The 26,829-nt window shown below is 43.6% G+C and overlaps 1 protein-coding gene across 1 annotated transcript in view; it reads right to left on the bottom strand.

The window, feature by feature from the left end:
- CFAP299 (cilia and flagella associated protein 299) overlaps nucleotides 1–26,829 on the bottom strand; it is a 359,874-nt gene that overhangs the window by 100,372 nt on the left and 232,673 nt on the right. The window lies entirely within an intron of this gene.

Genomic DNA, 26,829 nt, shown 5'->3' with positions numbered 1-26,829 from the left:
TCTGAGACAACGTTTTGTATCCTTCCCCTGAACAACTATGTTGAACAATCTTTGTTTTCAGATCATTTGAGAGCGGGCTGTCCATGTTCGGCGACCATCAAACTTAACTGAACTTGAATTGTTTTGTAGAAAGAAATGGTCCAAAATACCTTCATCCAGGATCCAGGAACTGATTAAAAGCTACAGGAAGCGACTAGAGGCTGTTATCTTTGCAAAAGGAGGATGTACTAAATATTAATGTCACTTTTCTGTTGAGGTGCCCATATTTTTGCACCGGTCAAATTTTGGTTTAATGCATATTGCGCATTTTCTGTTAGTACAATAAACCTCATTTCAATCCTGAAATATTACTGTGTCCATCAGTTATTAGATATATCAAACTGAAATGGCTGTTGCAAACACCAAAATATTTAGAACTAAAAATGATTAAGATTAATAGGGGTGCCCAAACTTTTTCATAGGACTGTAGCAAGAAAGCTGTAGTTACAAAGGATAAATAGCGTATCAGACCCATGAATGATACCAGCAGAACTGATACACCCTTCCTACAATTACATTAAGGGTCTGTTCACACAAAGGTTTTGGCAGCAGAATTTGACGCAGAATCTGCCTCAAAATCCTGTTGACTTAAATGGGAGCCACTCGCTTCTTTTTTTACGCTAGCTATTAGCAGAAAAAAGAAGCGAAATGACCTGGCTTCCGCGGTGCAAGACATGCTCCAGTGTAGGCCCATTCATTCACGGGCCTACACGGGAGCACGATACTGCGACAGAATGTCGATGCTGCTGCAAGCCCGAAGGAATGTTCACATGGCGGAAATGGGTTCCGCGGCCTTTTCCACTGTGTGAACATTCCCTTAGAGGGCTGTAACATGCCTGTGTTTATGTATTTAAAATGTTCATCTGTAAAAAAAAAAAAAAAAACCGCCACAAAACTGCATGCTGCATCTAGTTACATCCTAAAGAGTACACAGACTGCAGACTGCCACAGAAGACAGTGCAGGCACAGAACAAGCAGGCTAATGCTGGGAGATTTTATGTAATAGAGAAACAACATGAACATTGAAATGGAAGTAAATGTTTTCAATGCCAATTATCGCTTTGCTAATATGTTTCTTTAACACACTCTATCCTCTTGCGATTTTTTACACACTCAGAATAACCTCACAATCTTAGAGTGTAGATGATAATTTGCCATATATATATCATAGCAGTCATTTTCTGAAAACTGCAGGTTTTTATGACCAACACCACAGTGAGCTGGAACATGCGTAGCAGCCACACAGACCGTTCATAGCTCGCCCTTCACAATCCATGCTTCACCTGCTCATATGGTGTGCACCTGTGATTTGCTGGCACAAGATACAAGAAATGCGTAAAGTACAACGCCAAGTAACCCTCTAGTGACTCTGGAGACAATATATTCTTAGAGTTCATGTTCTATATTGCATTCCATTTTGGTAACACTATCACACCTCCCAGGTGAAAAGGTGAGCTCCACGGCCACTGCATGCTGCTCATATGTCTCAGGTATCAAAAACACCTGTACTGAACCATTTGCTTCTAGCCTGACATAAAAAATAAAACCATCCCAAATTTGTTTTTGCTGTAATTCCTTTGGGCATATAGCCTACGGATTAATCATGGCTGCAGAAATAAAACTATTCCCAGAAGATGTACAGGTTCATGGACTCTTCAAATATTTTCAGTCTAATAATGAAAAAGTCCACATGTCGCCTTCTCATTCCATTTTTCACTTTCACTGAAGTTTCTGTTCTTGCTGCAGCTATTTTATCTTGTATACAGTCCATGTTCTAACGTAATAATAGATCATCAACAAATACAATCTTTGTGGAAAAAAATGGTTTCAAGCTCAATTTATGAATTTACACGAAATGAACTGTATTAAGGTATGTCCATATGGGACGGATGTTCCTGTTCGTAATTGCAGACAAACCACATATTCGGGGGAAAAAAATCTGCAGTGGAAACTGACCTGCAGTGCAGATATTCACACGGATTTCATGTTCTGAAATTCATGGAATGATTTTTGCAACAAATCTGCAACAACTGTCTACATGCGTATTTTGACACTGATTTTACTGCAATTTAATATAGCAAAATCTACTGCAGAAAAGTAGTAAGTGTAGATGTACCCTTAGGCTGGATTCACACGGGGGTTCTTTGGACCGGATTTTGACGTGGAGGCCGCGTCAGAATTCGGTCCAAAAAAACGGGTAGCTGCAACTGGATGCTGGTGCAGTGCATACAGTGCACTAGCGTCCAGTCGCGGCATTCCGCTCCAGATTAGGCTCAAATGAATGGGCCTAGTCGGGAGGGAGTAGCGCTCCGGGGACGCCTCAAGAAAGGGCATGTTGCTTCTTTTTTCCGCGAGTGGGAACAAACCACTCGCGGAAAAAGGAACCCATTGAATTCAATGGGAGGCGGTTTTTTGAAGTGGATTCCGCGTCAAAATCCGGACCAAAAAACATCCGTGCGAACCCAGCCTAACATTGTGAATAAGAGGTGGATTGGCCAGGAAAATTGCCTTTGGGCCGACTGGGATATGGGCCGGCAAGCTACCTCCCCTGATGTCCAGCCTTTACCCTGACTATTGCTGCAGAGTGCAGCCCAGAGGCCCCCGTTCCAAACCTTCAGTGCTGCCAGGCAGCACTGACAGTGTGTGTTGGATGAATCTTGCGAGATCCAGCGGTTTCCGAAACTACTATTATACTCTGGGGTGTTTTCAATATGCTAAGGCTCAGGGGAGGTGACAAACATAATAAACAGTATTATTCAGCTTTCCTGGGCTCTGGTGTGAGTCTTCCGGCCTCTGACCTTAGAAACATCACGAATGATGTCAGAGACTGCTGAGACCCAATCACGTAACGAAGCAAATGACGCTGGTGTGGCACACGTGATGTTATGCTGGCATCATTCATTAAGTCTCAAAGATAAGAAGATGTGGGAAGACGGGTGCAGGAGCCAGCAGAGGTGAGTGTTTATTATGTTTAATCACCTCCCCGGGGCCTCTGATCGTTATACTCTGGAGTCTATGAAGAGGTGAAAGCCCAAAATGTTTGGACCATTCATAAAACTACATGGGCCACTATGGCACATTATAGTGTGTGAAGGAGCCACAATAGGGAATTTTAATGTGTGGAGGGGCCACTATTGGACATTATACTGTATGCAGTGTCTACTGTGAGACATTGTATTGTGTGGAATGGCTGCTATGGGATATAATACTGTGTGAAGGGGCCACTATGGGACATTATACTGTGTGAAAGCCAATGTAGAACATTATACTGTGTGCACTATGGGACATTATTCTTAAAGAGGAGTAATATTAAGAAAAAAAACATACATGTCCCTAGAATTGCAGTGCCTATCTAAAGTTACATGCTGAACATCATGATATTATTTAAGAATTCTATAGTATATCTAAAAAGGTAGAGATGGGCATGTATGTCATAATATGCATTAAAGTAAGCAATTTTACCAAGGGTCTTAGTGTATTTGAGTAGAACATTACCCAAGTAGATACTCTTGGGTGGTACACCTAATCATCATCTGAAGTCATCAGGACATCAGGACCAACGTGTAAAGACACCATATATTACACTTACAGGTTTTGATCAGGTTATGTTTTGTTTTTTTTTTAGAAGATGTGGATCATTAAGTTAAACAATTTATATAGGTAAGAAGTCTATGGAGACAGGAGGGAAAAGAAAGAAGGTGCTGGAAAAGAATAACTATATCTTGTAAGATAGTGTGGTATTACTGTACAGAATGAGGTATTTATATAGGTGAGAACACAAAATCCAGTTATCGTATGCAACCAAAACCATATCCATCTACAAGGGCCCAGGTTTCTGCTGGGAGGTCAGGGTCTTAGTCGAGTGTGACAGCCTGAGCTTGAGTTCTTACCATTATTCATAAGGATATATAAAAAAAGGAGGGGAAGGAAGATGCTGCTACTAGCTTGTTAATTGCCTAATTCTGTACAGTACTACCACACTTACACATCTTACAAGATATAGTTATTCTTTTCCAGCACCTTCCTTCTTCTCCCACCCTCTCCATAGACTTCTTTATTAGAAAAAAAAAAAAACTGAACAAACTTCAGAACAAGGAATTCTTCCTTAATGGAATATATTCTGTTATAAGAATTATTTTATGGAATTCACCTGCACCATTTGTGAACAGTTATTTTATAATTAGAGGTATGCTTTAAAGAAAGGCACTACTACTACCAGCGCCGCACCTCCCATGAGGCGACCTGAAGCGACCGCTTCGGGCAGTGGTATTCCAGGGCCCCGAGGGGGGGGGGGGGGGGCATTTTTGCTTACCTAAGCCAGTCCAGGACAAGCTGTCCTGGACTGGCTTAGCGTCACCGTCTCGGCAGCCCGGCACGGGAAGCGAGTGGTGGATTGGGGAGGCCCTGTGGAAGCAGAAGGTAGGTTCACCCCTGACTACTACAACAACAACTATTGCTACTACTACTACTACTACTACTACTTGATTGGTTTTAGATCATAAACTGCATAAAAACCTAGACAAAACTTTTATCAAAATCTGAATATGTATGCGCAGCCTAATGAAGAGGGTCACACCTGGTAAATGCTGCCCAACAGCTGGATGACCTAGGTAATGAAAACAGTATTTCCCCAATGTACAGTGTATAACTTCTACTGCAGTGACTCATTTAATAGAATTAATCCAGCTGATGCCAACAAGCTTTAAAAGATAGTTGCTGCTCATGCTGATAAGTATTTCATGCCGTGCCTCGCTCTTCCCAGCTGGGAAGTGACCCACAGCAGGGTCTAATTGGAGAGGGATGCAGAAAAACATCTCCATAGATTGAGAATGTTGCAGGTCAAAACACAGCTGACAAACTGCAGCCATAAAACAGATCCAAAAAATCACATAGCAAAATCAAATGAAATATGTTTTGGTAAAATCCTTCAATATCATATTCATATGCAAGGAACTGAATCTTTCCAGATGCCAAAAGCTCTGTTACATAGTAGGATGAAAAAGTGGACAACAGTAAAAGAAAGAAGATCCCAGGCTACAAATCACTCACTGCTAACTAGTTACAGGTGCGAGCAATAGCGGCAGATGAAAAATATTAAAACGCAATAGCTCTGGAGTGATGACATGTGTGTTCATAATACAATCATCACAAAGTGCACTCAGGCACCTGCTTAATATTTGTTTTTCTATTTTCAAAAAATATTGGATGGCCAGCGAAAAAGCCCACCAACAGCTACTAATACACACTATAAAAAGCAATGGCTGTAAAAGAAAGCTGCAGAGTTCATCACAGAATGGACTCTTAAGGAATGTTTTTGTAAACTTTGCAGGATTGTCAAACTTTGTAATACATGCCATGGGGTGCTGTAATGCCCCTGGAATCTGCACCTTTTACACTAATGGAGGTTGTGGTGCTCATGTTCTCAACATAACACTTTAGCTACTAACACACAAGGTGATGCTACGTGAGTATCTTTAGAAGCTTGAATTAGAAATGGAATATACTAGTTGAACTCCTATTAAGTAGCTTTAAAGTGTACCTACAGTTATAAACAAATTATACTAAATAAATAAATAAATAAATAAATAAATAAATAAATAAATAGTAATTTAGAATATAAGAAACTTTGTCATATATATTATTAAGGAATTCTGTTCCTTCTCCACTTTGCTGACTATTCTCTTGCTCCTTATCCTCAGTCAGACTGTTTGTTTACATAGAGATCCATCTCCAAATCCAGTTCACACACATAGGTCTATGGAAATGGGGAAGGGTGGAGGAGCTGCTGTTTAAATGATATATATTTTCACTGTGCAGAATGAGGCAATATATCAGTATCAACAGAGCTCTTAGTTTTGGTACCCGATAGGCTATTTAGATTCTGTACTGTATGGAGGGCGGTGTCAGGCAGGAGTAGACAAGGGGTGTGATTCTGAGCTCTGACACTGACTGCCTCTGATTGGAGCTCTGAATTACACCCCCTGCCTGACACCGCCCTTCTGACATTACAGATATGAAATAGCAGATCAGGCACCAAAACTAACTGCGCTTCTTGCTTGAGAATGGTGGAAGCTAGAGCGAAAATTCCATCTGTACTGGAATCAGTAGAGTGGAGCCTATTAACAGATGCTAAGAACTAGAATTGGTGGTGGTGGTTAAGGTCCTCTTTTTTTTATTATGTTAAAAATTGGGGTTTGGTAAATCTCCCCCACAATATTTACAGATTTCTAAAGTAGGGGAACACTGAGATGTGAAAGGGCAAAATTTGATGTTGTCAGTGGAATTGATTGCTATCTGCGACTTTGACAACTATTGAAACTCAGCAGATTGACTGCCTCATATTGCCCCACAAGAGTGCTGCGACAAGGGGCACATCTTGCATGAGGCTACCTGAGGCGATGGCTTGAGGAGACGCCTCATAGAATAAACTCAAGGGCGGCATTATTTTTTTTCCGCTACTTATTGTATTATTGCAGTAGGTAATAAACTGTAGGTCAATTATTTACTCACCTGTCCATTCTCCTGTTTAGGTCAGTCTCCACTGCCACCTTTAGGTGGCGCTGCCCTTATATCACAATGCTGAAGAACGCCAGGAAGAATTGTGGCATTTTTCCGCATCAACAACAGTGCCCCCTAAAGGTGGCAGGCTGGCCTGGACAGGTGAGTAAATTATCAGCCACTACTAGAGATGAGCGAACAGTGAAATATTCAAAATTCGATATTCGTTTCGAGTACAGCCTCAATATTCGACTACTCGATCGAATATCGAATCCCATTACAGTGTATGGGAAAAAATGCTCGTTTCAGGGGAAACCACTATTCAAATAAAGGAGAGTCACCAAGTCCACGAATAGCAGGAGGAGAGTGTTTAGAAGGAGTGCTCTGCAGTTAAAGCGCACGGACCCCATTATAGTCTATGGGAAGTAATGCTCGTTTCAGAGGAAACCGCTATTCAAATAAAAGAGAGTCACCAAGTCCACGAGTAGCAGGAAGAGAGTGTTTAGGAGGAGCTCTCTGCAGTTAAAGCGCACGGACCCCATTATAGTCTATGGGGTCCGTGCGCTTTAACTGCACAACGCTTGCAGTTGCGCTGATAAAAAGTCGGGAGAATTGGCATCTTGCTGTTACGAGGGAGCTGACTTTTTTGTCATAGAAATGCATTGACCAGCGTTGATTGGCCAGTGTACAGCATTCGGCCAATCAACGCTGGTTCTGCCGGAGGCTTGTCTATAGCAAGGTTCACCTTTGTATAGTTCACCTCAAAGGCAGCAGAGAGGCTAGGTTTACTCCTGGCTGGGAGAATCTGGTTTGATACATACAGTCAGTTATAGTGTATGCGTATATACAGTGGTGTAACTACCGGGGTAGCAGGGGTAGCAGCTGCCACAGGGCCTAGGACGTTAGGAGCCTGGCGACAGCTGCTACCGCTGCATTTTTTTATTTTTTTTTTAATAGGCCATTACCAGCTGGAGTTACTCCAACCGGTAATGGGCCCTACTTACTTACCGATCCTGACAGGGCTGGGATCAGTAAATGACACTGCGGGCCCCACAAGCATTATTATACTCGGGGTCTTTTCGGACCTCCGAGTATAATGATCGGAGACCCAGGAGACGTAACAGAACATAAAAAACTGTGTTACTTACCTCTCCGTGCTCCGGGCATGCTTGGGGCCTACTTGCGTGACATCACATGACCGGGCCTGCACCCTTATGTGTTGCGACGTAGGCCCCCCGGTCACATGACGTCCCAGCCATCACTGAAGATGGCCGATAGCGGCGGAGAATGCAGCGGAGCCGGGAGATAGGTAAGTAACAGTGTTTTTTTTATGTTTTTCTCCCCCTGGGTCTCCGATTATTATACTCTCAGTTCTGAAAAGACCCCAGAGTATAATAATTGTTAATGGGTGTCCACAATGGAGAATAATACTGTGTGCAGGGACCACAATGGAGAATAATACTGTGTGCAGGGGCCACTATGGTGCATAATACTATGTGCAGGGGCCACTATGGGGAATAATGCTGTGTGCAGGGGCCACTATGGGGGATAATACTGTGTGCAGGGGCCACTATGGGGCATAATACTGTGTACAGGGGCCATTATGGGGCATTATAGTGTGCGCAAAAATGCAGAAGGAGGTAGTGGTCAGTTGGTCGAGATCTTTTGCGTCAGTCAAAAGTTCGCCATGGGCCCCCCCCCATTCCTAGTTACGCCACTGTGTATATAGTTTTCTTGGAAAAGTTCCAACATACATTCGTTACTATTGTAGTCCCGGTCTTCCTGAGCTTTGCAATCATGTGGGCAGTTTGGCAATGTCTGTGTGCACACTCATACAATATGCTGTATGTCACTTTGAAGGACCGTCCACTGATTTAAATGAATAAATGACAATGTTATACTGAACTATACTTCAATCTACTCAGCTCCTTCTGCTTTATAACATTCTTCTTAATGATAGAATTCTCTATGTGACCGGTTTGCTTTAAGCAATATCTTCTCACATAGAACCATTTTCTTACTCCTCCCTTCCTCTTTATCTTCCCTGACCTCTGCTGTTAGAAATAACATGATCTTTGCTTGAACCCACTAAAGCTGCCCATGCATATTGGATGTATTACCATATAATGTGCATAGAGTCCTCCTTACTTCCCTCAGAGGTTGGGGTAGATAAAAGTTGAAAAGTAGGATTTCAACTGCTCAGTCCTTTTGTTCACAGGGGCATAATCTTCTAGCAGCCCCTTCTACTATACAGTACACATACACATGTACCGGGGTGTCAGGCAAGTAGCTTTTGGTGACAGCTATCTCATGTGTATAGTTAACACAATGCTGTACATAGTCTTCCAAGAATAATGGCAAGTGAATAAGTGTTCTTTTTGTTGTGTAGCAATGTTCTGCACGCCGCTGCCATTATGCCAGGAGAGAATACTGCTGCTTTGTTACAATTTAATTACGTGAAAAACGTCTAAGCAGGTGGATTAAGAGCGAGCAGTGACTTCAGGAATATAACCCCAGGGCTCATGGAGTTAATGAATTTGTCCTGATTGTGCAAATACTTAGTAGACTTTCTGAATAGGAGATTCTGCCAGTTAATATTTGTTCTGACAGTGAATTAATCACAATGTTACAGCTAATGTCACAATGTTTGTTCTACAATGGCAAAATAAATGAAGCCCACGCTGACTTTTACATATATGATATTCAATGATGTAACAATTGTAAAACATTGTAGTCAGCATAGCAGCATAAATGGCTGTTTACAGAGCATGGACCACAAAGTTTTGAGTTCTAAGCATGCTGAGCCCTCTCATGCCACCAGTGTTCAGGACATAGATACACCTCAATCCCTTCAGTTATCAACTTGTATCATCATTATTTAAAATATATTCTATTGGGTAAATTAAGTTACAGTAAACGTCTATTACATTTTATACAGGACCTGTCACTAAGTATAAAATACTAAATAATATACATCGTGGGGCAGCACTGCGCCCCACAACAAATTGGTGATTTTTTTCCAGATAGATTAACAAATAAAAAAAACTGAAAAGTGGGGCGTGCAAAATTATTCAGTCCCTTTACTTTCAGTGCAGCAAACTCACTCCGTTCAGTTCAGTGAGGATCTCTGAATGATTCAATGTTGTCCTAATGACTGATGATGATAAATAGAATCCACCCATTTGTAATCAAGTCTCCGTATAAATGCACCTGCTCTGTGATAGTCTCAGGGTTCAGTTTAAAGCGCAGAGAGCATCATGAAGACCAAGGAACACACCAGGCAGGTCCGTTACTGATACTGTTGTGAAGTTTAAAGCTGGACTTGGATACAAAAAGATTTCCAAGCTTTAAACATCCCAAGGAGCACTGTGCAAGCAATCATATTGAAATGGAAGGAGTATCAAACCACTGCAAATTTACCAAGACCTGTCCCTCCCTCTAAACTTTCATCTCAAACAAGGAGAAGACTGATCAGAGATGCAGCCAAGAGGCCCATGATCACTCTGGATGAACTGCAGAGATCTACAGCTGAGGTAGGAGAGTCTGTCCATAGGACAACAATCAGTCGTACACTGCACAAATCTGGCCTTTATGGAAGAGTGGTAAGAACAAAGCCATTTCTCAAAGATATCCATAAAAAGTCTCATTTAAAGTTTTCCACAAGCCACCTGGGAGATACACCAAACATGTGGAAGAAGGTGCTCTGGTCAGATGGAACCAGAATCGAACTTTTTGGCCACAATGAAAGACGGTATGTTTGGCGTAAAAGCAACACAGCTCATCACCCTGAACACACCATCCCCACTGTCACACATGGTGGTGGCAGCATCATGGTTTATGCCTGCTTTTCTTCAGCAGGGCCTGGGAAGATGGTAAACTTGATGGGAAGATGGATGGAGCCAAATACAGGACCATTCTGGAAGAAAACCTGTTGGAGTCTGCAAGAGACCCGAGACTGGGACGGAGATTTATCTTCCAACAAGACAATGATTCAAAACATAAAGCAAAATCTACAATGGAATGGTTCACAAATAAACGTATCCAGGTGTTAGAATGGCCAAGTCAAAGTCCAGACCTGAATCCAATCGAGAATCAGTGGAAAGAGCTGAAAACTGCTGTTCACAAATGCTCTCCATCCAACCTCACTGAGCTCCAGCTGTTCTGCAAGGAGGAATGGGCAAGAATTTCAGTCTCTCGATGGCAAAACTGATAGAGACATACCCCAAACGACTTAGAGCTGTAATCGCAGCAAAAGGTGGCGCCACAAAGTATAAATGCAAGGGGGCTGAATGATATTGAACGCCTCACTTTTCAGTTTTTTATTTGTTAGAAAAGTTTAAAATATCCAATAAATTTCGTTCCCCTTCACAATTGTATCCCACTTGTTGATTCTTCCCCCCCAAAATTTAAATTTCATATCTTTATGTTTGAAGCCTGAAATGTGGCAAAAGATTGAAAGTTCAAGGGGCCGAATACTTTCACAAGGCACTATATGAAAAAGTTTGGGCACCCCTATTAATCTTAATCATTTTTAGTTCTAAATATTTTGGTGTTTGCAACAGCCATTTCAGTTTGATATATCTAATAACTGATGGACACAGTAATATTTCAGGATTGAAATGAGGTTTATTGTACTAACAGAAAATGTGCAATATGCATTAAACCAAAATTTGACCGGTGCAAAAGTATGGGCACCCTTATCATTTTATTGATTTGAATACTCCTAACTACTTTTTACTGACTTACTGAAGCACAAAATTGGTTTTGTAACCTCAGTGAGCTTTGAACTTCATAGCCAGGTGTATCCAATCATGAGAAAAGGTATTTAAGGTGGCCAATTGCAAGTTGATCTCCTATTTGAATCTCCTCTGAAGAGTGGCATCATGGGCTACTCAAAACAACTCTCAAATGATCTGAAAACAAAGATTGTTCAACATAGTTGTTCAGGGGAAGGATACAAAAAGCTGTCTCAGAGATTTAACCTGTCAGTTTCCACTGTGAGGAACATAGTAAGGAAATGGAAGACCACAGGGACAGTTCTTGTTAAGCCCAGAAGTGGCAGGCCAAGAAAAATATCAGAAAGGCAGAGAAGAAGAATGGTGAGAACAGTCAAGGACAATCCACAGACCACCTCCAAAGAGCTGCAGCATCATCTTGCTGTAGATGGTGTCACTGTGCATCGGTCAACTATACAGCGCACTTTGCACAAGGATAAGCTGTATGGGAGAGTGATGAGAAAGAAGCCGTTTCTGCACGTACGCCACAAATAGAGTTGCCTGAGGTATGAAAAAGCACATTTGGACAAGGCAGCTTCATTTTGGAAACAAAAATTGAGTTGTTTGGTTATAAAAAAAGGCGTTATGCATGGCGTCCAAAAAGAAACAGCATTCCAAGAAAAACACATGCTACCCACTGTAAAATTTGGTGGAGGTTCCATCATGCTTTGGGGCTGTGTGGCCAATGCCGGCATCGGGAATCTTGTTAAAGTTGAGGGTCACATGGATTCCACTCAGTATCAGCAGATTCTTGAGAATAATGTTCAAAAATCAGTGACGAAGTTGAAGTTACGCCGGGGATGGATATTTCAGCAAGACAATGATCCAAAACACCGCTCCAAATCCTCAGGCATTCATGCAGAGGAACAATTACAATGTTCTGGAATGGCCATCCCAGTCCCCAGACCTGAATATCATTGAACATCTGTGGGATGATTTGAAGCGGGCTGTCCATGCTCGGCGACCATCTAACTTAACTGAACTTGAATTGTTTGTCCAAAATACCTTTATCCAGGATCCAGGAACTGATTAAAAGCTACAGGAAGCGACTAGAGGCTGTTATCTTTGCAAAAGGAGGATGTACTAAATATTAATGTCACTTTTCTGTTGAGGTGCCCATACTTTTGCACCGGTCAAATTTTGGTTTAATGCATATTGCGCATTTTCTGTTAGTACAATAAACCTCATTTCAATCCTGAAATATTACTGTGTCCATCAGTTATTAGATATATCAAACTGAAATGGCTGTTGCAAATACCAAAATATTTAGAACTAAAAATGATTAAGATTAATAGGGGTGCCCAAACTTTTTCATAGGACTGTATATGAGAGAGAGAGAGAGCGCGCTAATATACTACTCTATATATATATATATATATATATATATATATAGAGAGAGAGAGAGAGAGAGAGCGCTAATATACTTCATGTGCTTACAGGCCAACCACAGAATTACTTGGTGCTCTACAGTTGGGGAACCTGCAACCACAATTAGGGGGTATTCACACAGAGAGAAATCTGCTTCTTCCAATTCCAGACGGAATCTGCCTCCCATTTTTTTGAATGAATGAATTAAGGACGCTGAAAAGAGAAACATCCTCCATGATCTTGCCAAGGAGTTTGCAGCTGATTTTGCCGCAGATGCCCTTTTGTGAGTCTCCAGCACATTAGCCTCATTGTTTCTGAAGCTAAGCAGAATCTCTAAGGTTAAACAGTGTGCAAACTCTGTTTCCTTCTACAACAGGTTCCACAAAGTCAGAATTTGGAGAGGAATTTGAGGCAGAAAACCACCTCAAATTCCTCTGCAAGTAATGCCAGGTGAATGTAGCTTAGTACGGTTCAGCTCACCACTGCCATAAGGATATGATTTGATGCCATTTGAGCCACTAGGTGCTACATATTGGAGATATTACTCTCAAAAAGTGGAAAATGTCTGTATAGGATCAGAACAACACGAATGCAAAGCAGGGCACCCATGCAACTCCATAATAGAATGAGCAGTAATACCACTTTGTGAATGCTAATTTTATTTTGATAAACTCGTGTCAGAATCTATTTTGACGTAAACTCGTGTCAGAATCAGCGCTGCAAAAAAGAATACTATTGACTTCAATGGGTCCCGTTTAGTGCGCGTAACACATTGAAATCAATGGGAGGCTTTTTTTCTTTTTTCTATGTAGATTGTGAGCCCCACATAGAGCTCACAATCTACATTTTTTTCCCCCTATCAGTATGTCTTTGGAATATGGGAACACGGGGAGAACATACAAACTCCTTGCAGATGTTTTTTTGCCCTTGGTGGGATTTGAACACCAGGACTCCAGCACTGCAATGCTAACCACTGAGCCATCGTGTGGCCCCTCAATGGGAGGCTTTTTAACACATTGATTTCAATGTGTTACGCGCGCTAAAGGGAACCCATTGAAGTTAATGGGATTCTGTTTTGCAGTGCTGATTCTGACACGAGTTTACTTGTCAGAATCAACGTCGCGTTATATCGTGTGAATGCCCCCTAAAGATCAATATAGTTAACCACTTCAGTACCGGGCCAATTTGTGGTCCAGGATGTATGTCTCATTCAACTAATTTTTGGGTCTTTTTTCGGAGACACTTAGGGATTATTTTTATGTTGTTTTTATTTTCAAATGTGTTTTAATTTTTTTTATATGCGGGAAAATATAAACAAAATAGGAGGAAATTGTGTCTGGTTTTCACTTTTTTTTTAATTTAATAACACAAAGCGCTACTAAAAAACTTCATAAAATAGTTTTTCCTCTCCATTACGGTAATTTGTATTTTGTATGGTGTTGTCAGGGGTGGAGCTATAACCTTTAATAATGGCGTTTTATTAGCGTATTATTTTATTTATTTTATTTTTATTATTTTATTTTAATTTTTTTTTACTTTTTTTTATTATATTTTATTTTTTATTTTTTCAGATTGTGTCCCCATAAGGTGATAAGAGACCTTTGGGGACATCTGATCACTTATTTTTTTGCACTGGAGGCTGATTTCTCCTATAACTGGGGCTGGTACATTTAGCTTCAGTTGCAGGAGGAATCCAGCCTCCTGCACACTGTACATACAGCTTACTGAGCTGATCTGGGTCCTGTAGGACCAAGCAGCTCTTGTAAGACACTGCTCCTGGCGGATCCCGTGATCGCCGGGTCAGAGGGCAGCCGCATCATGGCGGTACCCATAGCCGTGTATACAGTGCTCATTGAGCGCTGTATACACAGCGATCGAGAAGGCAGGGAAGGGAATAAACCTTCCCTGTCTTCTCTCTGGGAGCTCCGTCTGAAGTTACAGCCGGCTCCCAGCTTCAGCAGCTGCACAATCTCCGTGCAGCTGCTGTGTTCTGACTGGATGTACCGGTACATCCTGTCAGAACTAGGCAACCACTATCCAGACATTTATAGAATGGGTTAAAGGGGTTGTCCACTTTCAGAGTGATATTGAGAGACAAATGTTACGGTTTGTATAATAAAAAGTTGTACAATTTTCCAATATACTTCCTGTATCAATTTCTAAGTTTTCTAGATCTCTGCTTGCTGTCATTCATTCTGCTTACCCCTAATGCATGAAATTCTGACCATGGTCATGTGATGAGCACACAGGTGCACAGGTCGTTACAGTCACAGCACAGTAATCAGACACCTGCCTGGTAATCAGCTGTGCACCTGTGTACTCATCACATGACCATGGACGGTAAGTCCCATGATTATGGACAGACTTTTATCCACTAAAAGTAACAGAATGAATGACAGCAAGAAGATCTAGAAAACCCTGAGGAATTGGTACAGAAAGTATATTGGAAAATCGTAAAACTTTTAATTATACAAACAATAAGATTTGTCTATCAATATTGGTTTGAAAGTGGACAACCCCTTTAAGGACATGTCAGATCCTCTAATGTGTCATATAAATGAATATACCTCTTTCTGCTTGATACAATTCATACTTTCTTACAAAAAAATAACATTTGCGGCCCAGAAGCTTCAAGCTACATTGTGTAAAACTATTCTCTATAGCAGTAAAAAGAAACCAAGGAGGTATTCATTTATGGCAAAATCTAGATGATTCCCTGTAGTCTCTTCCTAAGGCCAGTGTGCTAGAAATGTTATTGGTTTGAGTGCCCTCTACACCGCTACATGCAGTATTGAATAGAATTCATATTCCTTGTGCTAAGTCACTGTCACTATCATTTCCCGATACAAAGTCTAAATATATCGTACATAACATGAGTACCAAAATCTTATGGCTTCAATAGCGTGCTGTGACTGCAGGACTGATATGTGTGTCTTAAAGAGTTCTTCTTATCACGCTTTCCTCTAGAGGTTGTTTGGCAGCTGTATGTAGTCTCCAGACTATTCCTGTTAGTGTGTGCATTTGTACCAAACCCGTGGAAGCCTACCCATCCACTGCTTCCTCCAAGATGAACAATCACGCATTTGTAAATTTTTCTGCAGGTGTCTAGGGGTGTCAGCTGGCCTCTGTTTATTATTGGTGTGCTGTGTACAGGGAGACTGGCCAGGCCATCAGTAACAACTCTATGCAAACGGGTCAGGGAAATGAAAATAAAGCTTGTGCTGCTGGAACTTTAGGGTCTGAGGTTTTTCTGGCAAGACCTTCCAGAGTTCCTCTTAGGTGCTACTTAAAAATTGCTACTTGTTTGACTTGGAAGGAACTTCACATAACAAGGCCTATGTGAGATATGTGTAGCAAGGAAACCAGATGTGTGCAGGTGTGCTGCTTTTTTTTTCTACCGGAGGAATACTTCCTTTGCCTATTTCTAAGAGGTTTCTCTTTTTTCAGAAGTCTGTTTATACAATTTGTTTTTGAGGGGAAAAAAGTGCTATAAAAATAGCCGAGACTTCATTTGCATGATTTTGAACTTTATTTAAAGCAGCCATATTTTATTTAAATGAGTGAAATATAGCAGCATCTGTCTAAATGCTACAATGTGTCTGATTTATTCCCTGGTACACAAATATGACACGTTCTTAATCTCTTCTTCACATGTAATTCTGAAAACATAAATACCATATAACGAACAATGAGGCAATTACAAGGTAGGTACGTCTTACCACCAATATTTCGCTACAATAACTGTATCAGTATTGGGATCGGTGACCCATATTAACAAAACTAAGGTGGCCATAATCACTGGAGATGTTTGCCTAGTTCTAAAACCAGTAGTCAGTGTTAAAAAAAGTAGATTTTCTGGTGCAGATCTGAGGGCATGATGCACAATAGCAAACGCAAAATATGTGCAAATCTGCAAAAAAAAATCTATGGCAAAATCTATATGTAACAGATATATGTAACAAGAATAGGAATAGATTGAAATATGTGGTGAAAAAAATCAGCTCCTAAACTCAACCAAAATGTTTATCGACTCTAAGCTACAATATTATTAACCCCTTAAGGATGCAGGGCAGTTTGAATATTAAAGGGATTCTACCATTAAACTACCTTTTTTTCTAATTACCACGTCCGAATAGCCTTAAGAAAGGCTATTCGTCTCCTACCTTTAGACGTGGTCTCCGTCGCGCCGTTCCGTAGAAATACCGGTTTTAACCGGTATGCAAATGAGCTCTCCGCAGCAATGAGGGTGGGCCCCAGCGCTGACAGGCCGATGAGCGCATCCCCATTGCTGACCGAGAGCTCTTTCCTGCGCCGCCTTCTTCTCCTGCAGCAACTCCGCCTCTTCTGGCTTCTCTTGTTCTTGTAGTTCTATACCGGAGCATAGAGAGGCCACCCCAAAATGGCCGCCGGCCAGCTCCTGTATTGAACTGCAAGAGCGGCTACCCCAAAATGGCTGCCGGCCGGCTCCTGTATTGAACTGCAAGAGCGGCTACCCAAAAATGGCTGGCGGCCATTTTGGGGTGGCCTCTCTATGCTCCTGTATAGAACTACAAGAGCAAGAGAAGCCAGAGGAGGCGGAGTTGCTGCAGAAGAAGGAGGCGGCGCAGGAAAGAGCTCTCGGGCAGCAATGGGGATGCGCTCATCGGCCTTTCAGTGCTGGGGCCCGCCCTCATTACTGCGGAGAGCTCATTTGCATACTGGTTAAAACCGGTATTTCTATGGAACGGCGCGACGGAGACCACGTCTAAAGGTAGGAGACGAATAGCCTTTCTTAAGGCTATTCCGATGTGTTCATTAGAAAAAAAAGGTAGTTTAATGGTAGAATCCCTTTAATGTTACCATCGACATAGCTATACGAGGACAGGTTCATCATGCGATGAGTTGTACTTTCATTTGGTACCATTTTGGGGTACCTATAAGGTTTAAGTTAGGTTTGATTAACTTTTTTTTGCTCGCTTTTTAACTTTTTTCCCTTTTTTTTTTTTTTTTTTTTAATAAAAAATGTTCCTGTCCTACAAGGAGACTTCAACCTGAGATCTTCTGATCCCTGACACATTGAATTGCAGTAAATTGCACATAGTAACCCTCACATGCAATAGGGAAAGTCAGTCAGGAGGCCTCCTGGCTGCCATGGCAACCGTTTGGAACCCACGACCTCATTGTGAGTATCCGAGGGGTGATTTTACCCCCTAATCATCCAAATGCCTGTGATCGATATTGATTAAGGCATCTGAGGGGTTAAATTGCTGGGGGGAGTTATTTTCCAACTCTTGCAGTTAGTACCGACTCCACAATACAACAAGGATTTTGAAGTCATGTTGCAGGCATAGCTTCTATGCCTGTTTCATGAAATCGCTGTATTAAGTATAACTTTCAGACTCTGTACACCAAGTCGTAGTGTGGTCTGTGAAAGCTCTTTCGAGCCTTTAAGCAATACTTCTACACTCTACACTACACTCAGTGGCCAAAAGTCACGGGAAAGCGTGTCCCAGTGCCCGTTGTGTCGGATATGACACTTAGTGTGACATGATGCGGCCTATGGCTCTAGTGTCACTGGGATATCTGAGCAGTCTGATGCAGACAAGTGTCTCATGAACATGGCAGCACGTCGCGAGTTAACTTAACCATTAAGAACAACGGTTCCAGTTGTACAGAGCCGATGGGCATGTGGCGTATGCCCCATGAAACCATGGATCCTGCATGTCAACAGGGACGTGTCCAGACGGGTGCAAGGATCAATAACCGGTGCTCGATACGTTCAACTTATGGCAGACCATCTGCACCCCTATCTGGTGTTGGAGTTCCCTGATGGGAATGATGTGTACCAACAGGACAATGAACATGCCATCGCTTGCTGGTGGCACAGGACTGGCTTAATGAACACCCAGTGACCTCACAACCCTTGATTGGCCTTCCTGTTCACCCGACTTCAACCCCTTCGAGCATTTATGGGATGCTGTGGATACCAGTGTCTACTCCATGGACGCAGCGCCAACTACACAGGACCAATTGTGGGCTACAGTGCAGAATGAGTGAATCAATATCCCTACAGAACCTCGTTGTCTTGCTGCAGTTATCAGGGCTCACAGAGGGGCGACCAGCTGTTGAAGGCGCATCCGGTACCTTCCCATGACTTTTGGCCATTCAATGTAAATGTTGGTGCAAAATCTGCATATGAATCTTATCAAATGACCTTGAATATGGTTTTATGCTGGCACCTCGATTTGCTTCTAATGTAAGGTGGTACAGACAAACATCTTCAATTTTTGGCCTGCTGCATGGTTAAGGCCAGCTGCATCCTATTTGTACTGTGCATGCAGTTATGATGGGAGCAGAGTTTAGAACAGTAAATAGGTGCACAAAAAGTTTATGGTTAAAGGAATTTTTTTTTTTTTTTTAAATGTAGATTGTGAGCCTCACAATGTACATTTTTCCCTATCAGTATGTCTTTTTTGGAATATGGGATGGAAATCCATGCAAACACGGGGAGAGCATACAGGCTCCTTGGAGATGGTTTTATGCCCTTGGCGGGATTTGAACACCAGGGCTCCAGGGCTGCAGTGCTAACCACTGAGCCACTGTGTGGCCCCCTGATTAAAGGAATTGTGATGATATCACCAGTCCTGTAGATGGGGATAAGTTTCAATATCACTGGGGCTTCTCCAGTGATCAGGAAGATTAGGGACTAATAGTCCCCCCCTAAAGCCTCTTTGTAAATGAAGTGGCATTGCTAGTGGGGATTACAGTGGATCCTGAGAATGGGGTCCAGTTTTGCCATCATTATGGAGTGACCGGCCAAGTATGTGCCTTGCCACTCCATTCATTTTTTATAGTAGTGCTGTATTTGGCTATCTTCGGAGCTTTGAAAAATAATGAATGGAGCTGCAGGGCACGTACTTGACCTGTTTCTCCATCAGGATTGTTCCTTTTGGAATAGAAATACTAGTTTGGCAATAAACCCCGCATCATGTTAGTAGGCTTATTAACTGAGTCATGCATGATGTTAAGGGGGCTGCCCCTACAGGGCAGAAAACAGAGGTACTGTTCTCCTAATTACATCCTGGAGAATAGATTAACATATTTTTTACCTAGAATCCCTAGCGGAACAGGAATGACTTGTAAGACTCCGTACGCCTGTGTAGGCACACATTCTCCCTAATGTGTATGATTATCCCATTCTAGCCTACTCCATCCCCATTAGTTCTGTAGTTTATTTACTGCCCATCTATTGGTCTTGTGAGAATCATTGCCAAACATTATAGAAGTTGCCCAGAACTAGTAAAACATATCTGCTTTCTTGCAGAAACAGCACCACACCTGCCCATTCTGGACCTTGAATTGCAACTCAATTCAATTGAAGTCAATAGATGTTAGCTAAAATACCACACAAAACCTAAAAGAAGCGTGGCACTTCTTTAAAATCACCGATACCGATAATAGTCTGGGTACTGCTTCCTTTTTTTTCTTCTCCCTATTAGTATATCTTTGGAGTGTGGAAGGAAACCCACGCAAATACAGGGATATACAAACTATATATATACTATACTATAACATACAAACTCCTTGCAGATGTTTTCCTTGGCAGGATTTCAACCCAGGACTCCAGTGGTGCAAGACTGCAGTGCTAACCACTGAGCCACCTGGTACTGCTCTTTTTTGACCAACTTTCACATCCTTATGAGTCACAGTAATCTTTTTACAATTCGGAATTGCTTTTACAGAAATATCATTACACTTGAATATCTTTCTTAGCCTAACAATCCCTCACTCACCAAGTTCTAGTCTGTTTTGAAATTTTTGCCATCAAATCTCTAGCCTGCTGCCTTTCATGTGATTATGTTTTTATGTTTTTCATACCTAGTGGGAGTCCTATCTGTTCTTTGTTCAAGTCTCCTTGTGAGAGTTTTTTTTTTTTATTGTTAAAAATAATAATACATATGGTACCATGATATTTGGTGACGCTAAGTGAAGTGGAAACAGTAAAGACACTCTACACTTAAAGTGATACATACGTTCTATAGGAATAATAATTAATAAAATAATATTTCAATGCAAGTATAGTCAAGATGAAATGAGAGCATGCTGTATCTACTTGAAAATAGGTCAATGCCTTCATCTCATACCATATGTATGAATATGTAAATAAGAACACCCACTGTGATAACAACTAGATCACTGGTAGAGCTTGGAGAAATACTTACTTCAGAGTAGAATGATATTATAGCAGTCATATTTACAGAGTAAAAAGAAGAGGAGAAGGCACTCAGAAAAAAGTAAAATTATAATTTCTTAAAGAGGACTTGACCACTTTGTCTTTTAAATAATTCAGTGCATTCAAGAATCATCACACTCAATCTTACAGGAGTTTCTGTGTCTGAATCACTGGAGCTCCATTGCCAATGCACCACTGTGTCCTGCCTGCCTATTCTGACACCAACCCCTGCAGAAACCATGTCATGTCTAGTAGAAATCTTACACAGGTTAATCTATTACTTATCTATTCTATTTTCACCAAGGATATGGTTGATGGGGCAGTACTTAGCCAAGGGGGCGGTGCTTAATCATTTTTGCCCCATAAGTACATTTCCCAAGTTTACTGTGCCTTTAAAATGCAAGGCTAAGCAAGCAGCCAGGTCATCCATTTACATAGTTATTTCAGTAATGTAGTTGCATCCAGTTTGTCATTCTGATTGTCACTGAAAAGTTAATTAAAATGAAAATTAAATTTGGAACTGAAGAGAAGTGTAATCTTCCTGAGTCAATTAAAAAAGTCCACAGATCTATGTAAAGATAAACAAAAGCTACATTATGTAGCAGACAATATGTCTAGGCCGGTAGTATGTTAGGCACAGCACGCTGTTATTACCAAGCTATTAAGTACACTGTGTATATTGACTCACACAATTATAGCTCAAGTACACTGTGACATGCACTAGAATATGCACTAGTGACCACGAATGCTACCATTCATCTGAGTATTAAAAATGTGCAATTAGATTCTACAAATTTACGGAAATTAGTTTTTGTATATAGGGACTCTTAAATATTGTTAACTTTTATTTTTATAGTGCAAGCATACAGTTGCTTGCAAAACTATTCATAGCTAGAGATGAGCGAACACTAAAATGTTCGAGGTTCGAAATTCGATTCGAACAGCCGCTCAATGTTCATGTGTTCGAACGGGTTTCGAACCCCATTATAGTCTATGGGGAACAGATACTCGTTAAGGGGGAAACCCAAATCCGTGTCTGGAGGGTCACCAAGTCCACTATGACACCCCAGGAAATGATGCCAACACCTCTGGAATGACACTGGGACAGCAGGGGAAGCATGTCTGGGGGCATCTAACACACCAAAGACCCTCTATTACCCCAACATCACAGCCTAACAACTACACACTTTACACACTCAATACCACCTCTCTGACAGTAGGAAAACACCTTGAAACATGTGTATTTGGCACTTGCAGTGAGGAGAGCTTGTCACCAGCAGTGAATTTGGCCCTTGTAGTAAGTTGAGGTTGGCACCAACATTTGTTTTGAAAATCAGGGTGGATTGAGCCTCTAACCAGCAGAGTTTGGGCAAATTCATGGTGGAGGGAGCCTCTAAACACCCCAGTTTGGGCAAATTCATGGTGGAGGGAGCCTCTAAAAACCCCAGTTTGGACCAATTCATGGTGGAGGGAGCCTCTAACCAGCCCAGTTTGGGCAAATTCATGGTGGAGGGAGCCTCTAACCAGCCCAGTTTGGACCAATTAATGGTGGAGGGAGCCTCTAACCAGCCCAGTTTGGACCAATTAATGGTGGAGGGAGCCTCTAACCAGCCCAGTTTGGACCAATTAATGGTGGAGGGAGCCTCTAACCAGCCCAGTTTGGGCAAATTCATGGTGGAGGGAGCCTCTAAACAGCCCAGTTTGGGCAAATTCATGGTGGAGGGAGCCTCTAACCAGCCCAGTTTGGACCAATTAATGGTGGAGGGAGCCTCTAAACAGCCAAGTTTTGGGAAATTCATGGTGGAGGGAGCCTCTAACCAGCCCAGTTTGGACCAATTCATGGTGGAGGGAGCCTCTAACCAGCCCAGTTTGGACCAATTAATGGTGGAGGGAGCCTCTAAACAGCCCAGTTTGGACCAATTAATGGTGGAGGGAGCCTCTAACCAGCCCAGTTTGGACCAATTCATGGTGGAGGGAGCCTCTAAAAAACCCAGTTTGGACCAATTCATGGTGGAGGGAGCCTCTAAACAGCCCAGTTTGGGCAAATTCATGGTGGAGGGAGCCTCTAAACAGCCCAGTTTGGGCAAATTCATGGTGGAGGGAGCCTCTAACCAGCCCAGTTTGGACCAATTAATGGTGGAGGGAGCCTCTAAACAGCCAAGTTTTGGGAAATTCATGGTGGAGGGAGCCTCTAACCAGCCCAGTTTGGACCAATTCATGGTGGAGGGAGCCTCTAAACAGCCCAGTTTGGGCAAATTCATGGTGGAGGGAGCCTCTAAAAAACCCAGTTTGGACCAATTCATGGTGGAGGGAGCCTCTAACCAGCCCAGTTTGGACCAATTAATGGTGGAGGGAGCCTCTAACCAGCCAAGTTTTGGGAAATTCATGGTGGAGGGAGCCTCTAACCAGCCCAGTTTGGACCAATTAATGGTGGAGGGAGCCTCTAAACAGCCCAGTTTGGACCAATTCATGGTGGAGGGAGCCTCTAAACAGCCCAGTTTGGGCAAATTCATGGTGGAGGGAGCCTCTAAAAAACCCAGTTTGGACCAATTCATGGTGGAGGGAGCCTCTAACCAGCCCAGTTTGGGCAAATTCATGGTGGAGGGAGCCTCTAAACAGCCCAGTTTGGGCAAATTCATGGTGGAGGGAGCCTCTAACCAGCCCAGTTTGGACCAATTAATGGTGGAGGGAGCCGCTAAACAGCCCAGTTTGGGCAAATTCATGGTGGAGGGAGCCTCTAAACAGCCCAGTTTGGGCAAATTCATGGTGGAGGGAGCCTCTAAAAAACCCAGTTTGGACCAATTCATGGTGGAGGGAGCCTCTAACCAACCCAGTTTGGACCAATTAATGGTGGAGGGAGCCTCTAACCAGCCAAGTTTTGGGAAATTCATGGTGGAGGGAGCCTCTAACCAGCCCAGTTTGGACCAATTAATGGTGGAGGGAGCCTCTAAACAGCCCAGTTTGGACCAATTCATGGTGGAGGGAGCCTCTAAACAGCCCAGTTTGGGCAAATTCATGGTGGAGGGAGCCTCTAAAAAACCCAGTTTGGACCAATTCATGGTGGAGGGAGCCTCTAACCAGCCCAGTTTGGGCAAATTCATGGTGGAGGGAGCCTCTAAACAGCCCAGTTTGGGCAAATTCATGGTGGAGGGAGCCTCTAACCAGCCCAGTTTGGACCAATTAATGGTGGAGGGAGCCTCTAAACAGCCCAGTTTGGACCAATTCATGGTGGAGGGAGCCTCTAAAAAACCCAGTTTGGACCAATTCATGGTGGAGGGAGCCTCTAAACAGCCCAGTTTGGGCAAATTCATGGTGGAGGGAGCCTCTAACCAGCAGAGTTGTGGGAAAGCAGGGTGGAGGGAGCCTCTAACCAGCAGAGTTGGTGGAAATCAGGGTGGAGGGAGCCTCTAACCAGCAGAGTTGGGGGAAATCATGTTGGAGGGAGCCTAGTATTAGCAGAATTGTGCAACGCTTATGGTGGATGAGTATGAGGATGCGGAGGAATTGGAGAGGTTGAGTACAGACATGGAGTTTCATGTTGGGGTGCTTTACACAGGTGGGCACAAAAATGAAGGCTCTATCCAGTGGTGGTTCATTTTTATCAAAGTGAGCCGGTCGGCACTCTCAGCTGACAGACGGGTGCGCTTGTCAGTGATGATGCCACCGGCTGCACTGAACACCCTCTCAGATAGGACGCTGGCGGCAGGACAGGACAGCACCTCCAAGGCATATAGGGCAAGTTCAAGCCACAGGTCCAACTTCGACACCCAATACGTGTAGGGCGCAGAGGGGTCGGAGAGGACAGGGCTGTGGTCGGAAAGGTATTCCCGCAACATGCGCCTATACTTCTCACGCCTGGTGACACTAGGACCCTCCGTGGCGGCACTTTGGCGAGGGGGTGCCATCAAGGTGTCCCAGACCTTAGACAGTGTGCCCCTCGTTTGTGTGGACCGGTGAGAACTTGGTTGCCTACTGGAGGAACTGCCCTCCCTGCCGCCAACGTCACATGCTGGAAACATCTCCATCATATTCTGCACCAATTGCCTGTGGCAAGCATTGATGCGATTGGCCCTCCCCTCTACCGGAATAAAAGACGAGATGTTGTTTTTATACCGGGGGTCAAGGATAGCAAAGATCCAGTACTGGTTGTCCTCCATGATTTTGACAATACGCTTGTCGGTTGTAAAGCACCCCAACATGAACTCAGCCATGTCTGCCACAGTGTTAGTTGGCATGACTCCTCTGGCCCCACCGGAAAGTTCAATCTCCATTTCCTCCTCATCCTCCATGTCTACCCATCCGCGCTGCAACAATGGGACGATTCGAAGTTGCCCGGAAGCCTCCTGTATCACCATCACATCACCGGACAACTCTTCTTCCTCCTCCTCCTCCTCCTCCTCCTCCTCCTCCATTAAACGCAGTGAAGCGGACAGATGTGTGGACCTACTCTCCAGCTGTGACGGATCGGATGCTATCCCTAACTCCTCTGTGTGATCTGAGTTATCCCTGATGTCAATCAGGGATTCTCTCAGAACACACAAGAGCGGGATTGTAAGGCTCACCATCGCATCCTCAGAGCTCACCCTCCTTGTGGACTCCTCAAAGACCCGTAGGATGTCACAAAGGTCTCTCATCCATGGCCACTCATGGATGTGAAACTGAGGCAGCTGACTTTGTGGCACCCTAGGGTTTTGTAGCTGGTATTCCATCAAAGGTCTCTGCTGCTCAACCACTCTATTCAACATCTGAAACGTTGAGTTCCAGCGTGTGGGGACGTCGCACAAAAGCCGGTGTTGTGGCACATGCAGGCGTTGCTGGAGAGATTTTAAGCTAGCAGCGGCTACTGTCGACTTGCGAAAGTGGGCGCACATGCGCCGCACTTTCACCAGTAGCTCTGGAACATTGGGGTAGCTCTTTAGGAAACGTTGCACCACTAGGTTGAAGACGTGGGCCAGGCATGGAACATGTTGGGAGTCCAGCAAGCTCCAGAGCTGCTACCAGGTTCCGGCCGTTATCACAAACGACCATGCCTGGGCCCAGGTGCAGCGGCTCAAACCATATTGCCGTCTCATCGAGGAGGGCATCCCTCACCTCGGAGGCAGTGTGCTGTCTGTCCCCCAAGCTGATCAGCTTCAGCACAGCCTGCTGACGTCTACCAACGCCAGTGCTGCAACGTTTCCAACTCGTAGCTGGGGTCAATCTAACAGCGGAGGAGGAGGCGGTGGCGGAGGAGGAGGCGGTGGCGGAGGAGGAGGCGGTAGAGGAGGAGGAGGAGGGGGGTGTTCTTCTCGTGTCCCTGCCAGGAATGTTAGGCGGGGAGACGAGGTACACCGGGCCAGTTTGGGAAGCAGTCCCAGCCTCAACTACATTCACCCAGTGTGCCGTCAGTGAAATGTAGCGTCCCTGTCCGCATGCACTTGTCCACGCGTCGGTGGTCAAGTGGACCTTTGTGCAAAGCGCGGAACTAAGGGCCCGCCTGATGTTGAGTGACACGTGCTGGTGCAAGGCGGGGACGGCACACCGGGAGAAGTAGTGACGGCTAGGGACGGCATAGCGAGGTGCCGCAGTTGCCATCAGGTCCAGGAAGGCGGGAGTTTCAACAAGCCGGAACGCCAACATCTCCTGGGCCAGCAGTTTAGCGATGTTGGCGTTCAAGGCTTGCGCGTGTGGGTGGTTAGCAGTGTATTTCTGCCGCCGCTCCAATGTCTGAGAGATGGTGGGTTGTTGTAAAGAAACGCCTGATGGTGCCTTTGATGGTGCAGGAGAAGGAGATAAGACAGGACCAGGGGAGGATGAGGTAGAAGTCAACAAAGTGGCGGAGGCAGATGAAGTGGTGTCCTGGCTCGTCCTCTGGAGTGCATCGCCAGCACAGTCAGCAGTGGCAGTGGCAGAGGCAGAGGCAGTGGCAGAGGCAGTGGCAGTGGCGTGAACGGCAGG

This window comes from Leptodactylus fuscus, chromosome 1, assembly GCF_031893055.1.
Source record: "Leptodactylus fuscus isolate aLepFus1 chromosome 1, aLepFus1.hap2, whole genome shotgun sequence".
NCBI lineage: Eukaryota > Metazoa > Chordata > Amphibia > Anura > Leptodactylidae > Leptodactylus > Leptodactylus fuscus.
The sequence above is the reverse complement of the archived record's forward strand: the minus strand, read 5'-3'. Positions and strand labels throughout refer to the sequence as shown.